Here is an 8,553-nt window from a genome sequence, read left to right on the forward strand (position 1 = left end):
CTTAAAAATGCCTTCGATACGATCTTATAGGACATTAACAAGAGGGAAATTCCTTTATAATAGTTAGGACGCGTCTTAGGCCCTTTCTATGTTGGGTATGTATTAATGCAGATATTCACCCAGGTAACAGAATGTCTGATTCCAAGACTTATTGAGCTATTTTTATGCATGCTATCATACTGTCACTAGAGTGCTTCCATAATTCTGCAACTATAGTGTATCAACCTGATGTTTAGTAATTTTTAAGTTAGGAAGGAGAGATACACAGCAGTCCGCCGCAATCCCATTAGTTTTTATTATGTTGGAAAGTCTAGATTTCGGCTATAAATAGCCATCTTCAGTGCATTTTCGTTACAACACAACAGATTCGCGGCAGTCCATATCACCAACTGTTATTGCACGTATGTAGGCCTATCTACATTTGCAAGCATAATAACAGCCGATGGGATTGCGACTGACTGCTGTGTATTTCTCCTTCCTTATAACCTATGGTCTCTGTGAACAACGGTTCCTGATCGAGTCAAAGTTCGTTATTTTTAAGTTGTCTTAGGATTTCTGTAATTTCGTCGTATCTTGGTGGCTTCAGGTCTAATTATTTTGATGTTTTATTGTCAAAACTGAAATTTTTCAGTGGTGGTTCGCAGTTGTATCACTGAATATTCTGCAAGTGTTTGACAGGTTTTGGTGTTGTTACTTGCATTGGTGAGGTTCTTCGGACGTTTAAATCGTAAGCTTTATGGAGCACATTTTGTTAAGATGGTTTTAAACGCTCTGAAATTTCCTGAGTTGCTTTGAGTAAACGCCAATTCTTTTGACCTCAACTATTCTTTCAGTTATTTTAATTAGTGTTATCAGAACAGAGTCCTATCCTTTTATCTATCTTCCTAACACAAAAATTATTAACTTTGAGCATTTCCGTTTCCCACAAAGATTTAGGTTTTCAAGCATATAAACAAATAAACCAAATTAGCTTCTTATGAAGTTTAATTTTGTGAAAACACCACTATCTTCGTCACGAGTTGCTGGTTAAAATGTAAACGGCAAAAATTACAACACAATGTGCCGCAACAGGAAGAAAACAATTTTTCTGATAGAATTGCAAATTTTATTGGTTTTAAAGAAAGCATGTAATTTTGTGAATCATGCTGCGAGTAAACTTACAAATAAGAAGGAAAATTACAAAATTAGGGAAAAACTTAAGCAATGGTTCATTGGGTACCCATAAAAACAAGGCTTTTCTTCGGAGTCAACAAAAAGGAATCGTTTTTGAATCTGCCTGAGCTACTGTAAGTCAGAGATTACAACAAGTCTCTGTTATGGGTCCGTTGGCTTTCTAAATAAAAGTCAGTGATCTGCCTCTAAACATAGGTCATGTTTCCATTCTTTTTTTTCTTTTTGTTAATGTAAGTGTCCTGCCGAGGAATGTCAACGATGTGGTACATGCAGTTCATTTGGTTACCAAAGAAGTAAACTCTCCGTCCGAACATGCCACGAAGGCCTAACGGTACCGACCGGCGCTGTGTCATCCTCTGCCCACACGTGTCACTACATGCGGATACGGAGCATGTGGTCAGCACACCGCTCTCCTGGATGTATGGCAGTCTACGAGACCGGAGCCGCTACTTCACAGTCCAGTAGCTATTCAGTTTGCCTCACAAGGGCTGAGTGCGCTCCACTTGCCAACAGCGCTCGGCAGACCGGATGGTCGCCCATCCAAGTACTATCCAAGCCCGACAGCGCTTAAGTTCGGTGATCTGACGGGAACCGGTGTTACCACTGCGACAAGGCCGTTGGCACCAAAGAAGTGGGTCGATATAATTACGTGCAGGAGAAAGCATTTTTTTTCTTATCTGGCGAGAAGTAAGATATACGTGAGGCCACTAGAGACTAAGAAGTTATTCCTCATATAACTTAAGAAAAACCAGGGGAAAGGCAGTATAGTTCCACTATGGATTTGGTCTCTACGCTGCCATAATACGACTCTACATCTACATGTACATACCTACTCCGCAAGCGACCGTATGGTGCATGGCGGAGGGTACCAAGTACCACTCACAGGCATTTCCTTCCCTGTTACACGCACAGAGAGAAAGATGGAAGAGCGCATGTCTATAAGCAGCTGTCTACAAGAGCTGGAAAATGCAGTGCACTTGACGATGGACTGTTTGAACATCCTTCGTGAAGAAATGTACACAATTAAACAAAACATTAGATCACAGTGTTTCCTTTACTATCGGAAATTGATAAGAACGAGACATATGTTCATATGACGTTTTTTTTTTTTTTTTATTTAGAATCACTATTACTAACACTTCTCAAAGAACGTATTTTACATTCTGACTCTGCCTGTAAGTGAATGATAGTCTCACGAGCACAATAATTTTTTGAAAGATTCCCTTTTACTGTGTAGGTCCTACTATTGTGACCAAAGAATTAAATAAGAGGGGCAGGGAGTCCTGGTTCAAATTAAGATATTCATTTACGTATTAAAATTCTGTCATTTGTGTGTTAATGAAGTGCGAGGTGACATCTGAGGTATCGGAGGACATGATCACCTTATAATACACTTTGTTAGTCGAAAAAGTTAACTATCACTACATAAGAGAATTAATAAAATATAAAAGAATTTAATCTTTAAATCTGACTGTTCTCGCATATACTATGTTATTCTACTGACTGTCGAGTAACAGTAATTTTGTATTTACCTGCCATGTACATCCTTAGTAGACACTGACGAAAACGTTACGACTACCGTATTGATGCACATTTGAATCGCAACCAGCAGCGATTAAGCGTTACGTGTATTAAAGACGTCTCTTGCTGTTTTCCGGAGGTATGTAGCACAGGCCACACACCTTCCATAATTTAGTAGCTGGTGATTTCTGGGCTTGGAGATAACTCACGCTAGAGTCGCAGACATGTTACATCGGTATCAGATCAGATTAACTTGGGGACGAAAGAATCAATATGAGCTACATGCTCCGCAGACCACTGTAGCACCAGTCTTGTCTTGAGACAAGTACAGTTACCCTGTTGGACCCTGTCAACTCCATTGGGGAAATCAACAAGCAGGAAAGATTGCAGGTTGTTCGCAATAATCTTCACGTAGTCCACATCAGTCATGTTTCCTTCGATTACTACCAAAGGACCCACGGAGACCCAGGTGAATATCCCCCATAGCGTAATACAGTCTGCTGCCAGCTTGCTTCCGATCAGCCTGGGTGACAACATATCTGGAGACATATTTGAAGTAACACGAACAGTGATTCATTCCATCAGGTAAAACGTTGGCAATGATCCAAGGTCAAACTTATCACCTCCTCGTAGTTTCACAGTCTTTCAACCACTGTCCACATATCCTGACAACAGCTGTATACGGACAGCCAATCAGCTTCGCCGTTTCCGGGTGCGTCGTTCCCAGGTGCCAGGGCAATATTTTCAGCACTTCATCAGGGTCACTTATGTGGATGGATTTTGCATTTTTGGCCTGTATGGTTGCCCGAATGATTCAACGATTGTGTCTGTTCATCTACGCTCATGCTGATAAATTAAGGATAATGCTGATACGTGGTGAAACAACGCTCTAGTGGAAGGTTTGTGGCTTTAAATCACTTCGGGGTATGCTCATACGGTGCATTTGACCTGCGGTCGTCTCACGGTGGCGCTGGCAGCAGTCCACATACGCAGAGATGTGTTGGTGAATGTCAGAGTACGGTGCAGTGAGTAATTGTGCAGACGTTTTCAGACGTGCTAATGGTGACTGTGTGTTGAAAGTGGCTCAAAGAACACATATTGATGACGTTATGAGGGGTAGAATACTGAGTCGACTGGAGGCTGGTCAAACACAGCAGGTCGTAGCACGGGCCCTCCGTGTGCCACAAAGTGTGATCTCAGGATTATGACAATGATTCCAGCAGACAGGAAACGTGTCCAGGCGCTACAGTACGGGACGTCAACAGTGCACACCACCACAAGAAGACGGATATCTCACCATCAGTGCTAGCAGACGGCCAAGGAGTACTGCAGGTAACCTTGCTCGGGACTTTACCGCAACCACTGGAAGTTTTGTCTCCAGGTGCGCAGTCTACAGACAACTGAACAGACATGCTTTATTCGCCCGGAGACCTGCAAGGCGCATTCCTCTGACTGATGGTCACAGGATAGCCCGTAAAGCCTGGGGTCAAGAAGACAGTACATGGTCACTGGAACAGTGGTCCGAGGTTATGTTCACGCATGAGTCCAGGTATTCTCGCCGGGTTTTCATCTGGCTTTAACAGGAACCAGATGCCAATCCCTTAATGTCCTTGAAAAGGAACTGGATGGAGGTCGTGATTTGATGGTGTTGGGTGGAATTATGATTGGTGCACGCACACCCCTGCATGTCTTTGACAGAGGAACTGTAACAGGTCAGGTGTATCGGGACATCATTTTGCACCAATATGTCCGCCTTTTCAGGGATGCAGTGGGTCCCACCTTCTTCGTGATGGATGATAGCGCATGGCCCCACCGAGCTGCCATCGTGGAGGAGTACCTTGAAACAGAAGGTTTCAGGCGAATGGAGTGGCCTGCCTGTTCTCCAGACCTAAACTCCATCGAGCACGTCTGGGATGCTCTGGGTCGACGTATCGCTGCACGTCTTCAAACCTCTACGACACTTCAGGAGCTCCGACACGCACTGGTGCAAGAATGGGAGGCTATACCCCAGCAGCTGCTCGACCACCTGATCAAGAGTATGCCAACCCGTTGTGCGGCCTGTATACGTGTGCATGGTGATTACATCCTATATTGATGTCGGGGTACATGCGCAGGAAACAGTGGCGTTTTGTAACACGTGTTTTTGGACGGTTTTCTCAACTTATCACCACTACCCTGGACTTACAGATCTGTGTCGTGTGTGTTCCCTATGTGCCTATGCTATTAGCGCCAGTTTTGTGTAGTGCAACGATGTGTGGCACCACATTTTGCAATTATCCTTAATTTATGAGCATGAGTGTACTTGTCTTACCGCACTCATGCATGCACAACGCCATCAGGCGGCAATTTATTCTCGTCGCGCTCAGTGGTCATAATGTCGTGGACCAATGGTTTACTTCCTTCAACTACAAGAGACGATGATGGGTCACACGAAAGCCCATTGTGAGAAAAGAGAAATGAATATAAACAAGTCAATACTCCACCATGAAAACCGATTATCAGAGGAATCGAGAAACAACAGTATGTACGACAGTTGCTATTGTAATGTTTCGCTACTTTTCTGAGACCTGAGACCATTACGCCTGAGTGCAATCAAATATTAGATAGTATCATCCAGCCGCTCCCCCTCCCGCCCATCGCTACTTCCCGCAATATCATGAACATTAGCACCAAACCAAACTATAGAATGAAAAAAATTAACATTTTTATTTTTAAAGTTTTAAAAAATAAGTAATATGTGGAACCTCTAATTTCAATTAACATTGCCTTTTTATATAATGGTAAAGCAGTTCTCTATTGATCCCGAGTGCTCTCTACAGCTATCCACGTTGAGGGTAGAGACTTTTTAGAAAACAGGCTTCCTGTGCACGAATGCTCCATTTACAATCGACCAAATTAAAATGTGTATAGTAATCTTACAGTTCGTAAATCATTTGATTGCTGGACTCATTTCTTCTGGACTGGTACAAACTGGGAGACTTCAGCCAGCCAGTGCCTTGTGTATGACCACTACCACTAATAATCATCAGTGTCGTACTCATTATGTACTTACGTGTTGTGCTGTTGCTGGCAATTATTTCGTTTATCTAGTGCGAAGGGAATAATGAAGTTTTTTCTGGTCCATTGTGGGAACTACCTACAACGCAGAGTTGGCATTTTAGTGAGGTATTTAACCACGTGTGACGTATATGACTCAATTTTACTCTGATAGATTCATAGTACAAACTACGTATGTAGTGGGTGAACTGTGTGAAGAAGATGATGTTCATGCATTCGTTTCACTAGCTGTAATCTCTACTAAATTGTGTCACGAATTAATGTCAATATTTGGGGAGAAAAGGTGTAAATATTGGTAACTTAGACGGTATGGTCAAATTAATATGACCACTGCTTACGCTCGACGTCAACGTGAAATAACCGCCCACAGACGGCAGGCAGTGGTTAGCACACTGGCCTCAAATTCGGAAGGACGACAGTTCAAACTCGCGTGCGGCCATCTTGATTTAGGTTTTCCGTGATTTCCCTAAATAGCTTCAGGCAAATGCCGGGGTGGTTGCTTCGAAAGGGCTCGGCCGACTTTCATCATCATCCTTCCCTAATCCGTTGTGACCGATGACTTCGCGATTGGGTCCCCTCGTTAAATAAACCAACGGCAGGCGGCAGCACTAGCAGTGGGGACGTAGAAGATATTTAAGGCATGTCATGGGTGGTGGGGAGGGGAGGAGGAGGGGGAAGGGGTACGCGTCCAAATGAGGATGACCATTGGCTTTCGGGTCAAGGGCGGAATCATTCCCGAAACGGATAAGTTTGTTAACTGTTTGCGTACCGTCGCGATTAAAGTATATCGTACATGGCCAGTTGGTGCCGAGGCAACTGTGGTTCACCATGGGGCATGGGTGACAGAGGTAAACGGCAGCTGCGGAAATGTGCACCGGCGAAAAGACGTGTAACTGTCGAGCAATAGGCCGCCTATATAAAACAAAGGGCTAGCAACAGCGTCTCCTCAACGAACGTTCAGTGAACGTTGCTGCGTGTGAATCCTCCGCAGCGAGTGGATGGTTCGTGCACCCATACTGACTGCTGTCGTCTGCAGTCAAGTCTGGAATCAGCACACCAATACCGCAACGGGACGTCCACTAAGTGGCGAAAGTTGGTTTTTACTGATGAATCACGTTTTGTGCTGCATCGCACAGATATCCGTTGTCGTGCATGGCGTGAAACGTCTGAAAGCTAACATGCTGCAACAATCTTCGAAAGGGTCCAGGCGGGAGGAAGGAGCGTTATGGTGTGGGGAATGTTTTCGTGGCATTCCCTGGGTGATTCTGTTATTCTGGAAGGCACAATGGATCAACACAGGTGTACATCTATCCCTGGGGACCAAGTACACTCAACAAGTAGTTCGTTTTTCCTCGGCAGGATAGCACCTACCAGCAGGACAACACAACGTGCCACACAGCTCGCACTGTATGTGCGTGGTCCGAAGAGCACTTGGATTGGTTTACCGTACTCGCCTGGCCACCAAACTCCCCATATTTAAATCAAATCAAGAATATGCAGGACGATATCGGTCGGCCTGTTCGTGCAATGGTTCCTCAAACGAGAAACCTATCTCTACAGGCCACGGTTCTGGGGTTTCATACCCCTGTTGGTACCTTCCAGAATATCAACGACATTCTACCTGCACGTCTCGTAGAGATCCGCACTGCAAAAGGTGGTTATCCAGGCTTTTAGAACTTGGTCACGTTATTGTGACTGGACCGTGTATCTAATCGGCACAACACCCTTAATAGTGAATAGATTAGAATAGTAATTTAGTTTCGAGACCGAAGCGCAATGGAATCTTTTTGTTTTTACCCATCAGAATATTTCACTTTACCATTCAGGGCATAATTACCTCCCGGGTTTGAATCACTATGCTAGTGGAAGGTCGGAAGAAAGTAGACAGCCACGAGTGTGAATTACTTGTTCGCTATACATCTCAATTTATCAAGCTCCTCTGCCGCGTGGGGTAGCCGTGCGGTGTAAGCCGCCTTACCACGGTTCGCGCGGCTACCTCCGTCGGAGGTTCCAGTCCTCCCTCGAGCATGGGTGTGTGTGTTGTTCTTAGCCTAAGTCTGTTTAAGTTAGAGTAATTAGTGTGTAAGGCTAGGGACCGATGACCTTAGCAGTTTGGTCCCATAGGAACTTGCCAAAAATTTCCAAATCAAGCTCGTCTGGATATACGGGAAATAAATTCGAGGGCTGTACGATGAGGGGGAAAAGAATGCCGAATCCGACCTGGGGTATGTGAGCGCGGTATCCGCCCGGCGTGTGGAGCCGGCAGCGCGCCAAGAGCCGCTAAATCACGGCTCCCGGAAGTCTACACGCTGGAGGCGGCGACGGATGTCTGGAAGTCGTCGCGCGAGAGCCGCCCAATCAACGGCATTCCCACCACGTGTCTGCCGCGTGGCGCCGGTGACGGACGGCGGACCCGACCTGGGAAACGACACGTCTTGCGACGACTCCAGAACTGGGGCCACCGTCTGACCTGGATTCCTGTTTCATTACGGAGGATGCTTAATTCGAAAGCGAAGACCTGCTGGAATTTTTCACCTCAGATAACCAGCTTTTCTCTCTTTTAATTTCCTTCCTGATGGCTCACATTCATCTTACTGACCGTTATCAGCCTTTGATTGAACTATCGAGTTGCGTTATAATCACCGGCTAGCGTAGAAGTGACGACCCACTCGTACCTCCCTATGCACCTCAGAAGATAGCCTCCCATTAAGTACATTTACAACAGGAGTCTTGAGGAAGACGTAACACTACCAGGTGTTCAAAATTATTCATCCGTCTGTACATCCGTTCTAACGAATTTTT

General features: G+C 45.0%; 1 pseudogene; it reads right to left on the reverse strand.

Moving 5' to 3' along the window:
* Positions 1–1,677: 1,677 nt before the first annotated feature.
* LOC124790835 lies at positions 1,678–1,795 on the reverse strand (annotated as a pseudogene).
* Between the last annotated feature and the right edge of the window lie 6,758 nt (positions 1,796–8,553).

This window comes from Schistocerca piceifrons, chromosome 3, assembly GCF_021461385.2.
Source record: "Schistocerca piceifrons isolate TAMUIC-IGC-003096 chromosome 3, iqSchPice1.1, whole genome shotgun sequence".
Classification (NCBI taxonomy): Eukaryota; Metazoa; Arthropoda; class Insecta; order Orthoptera; family Acrididae; genus Schistocerca; species Schistocerca piceifrons.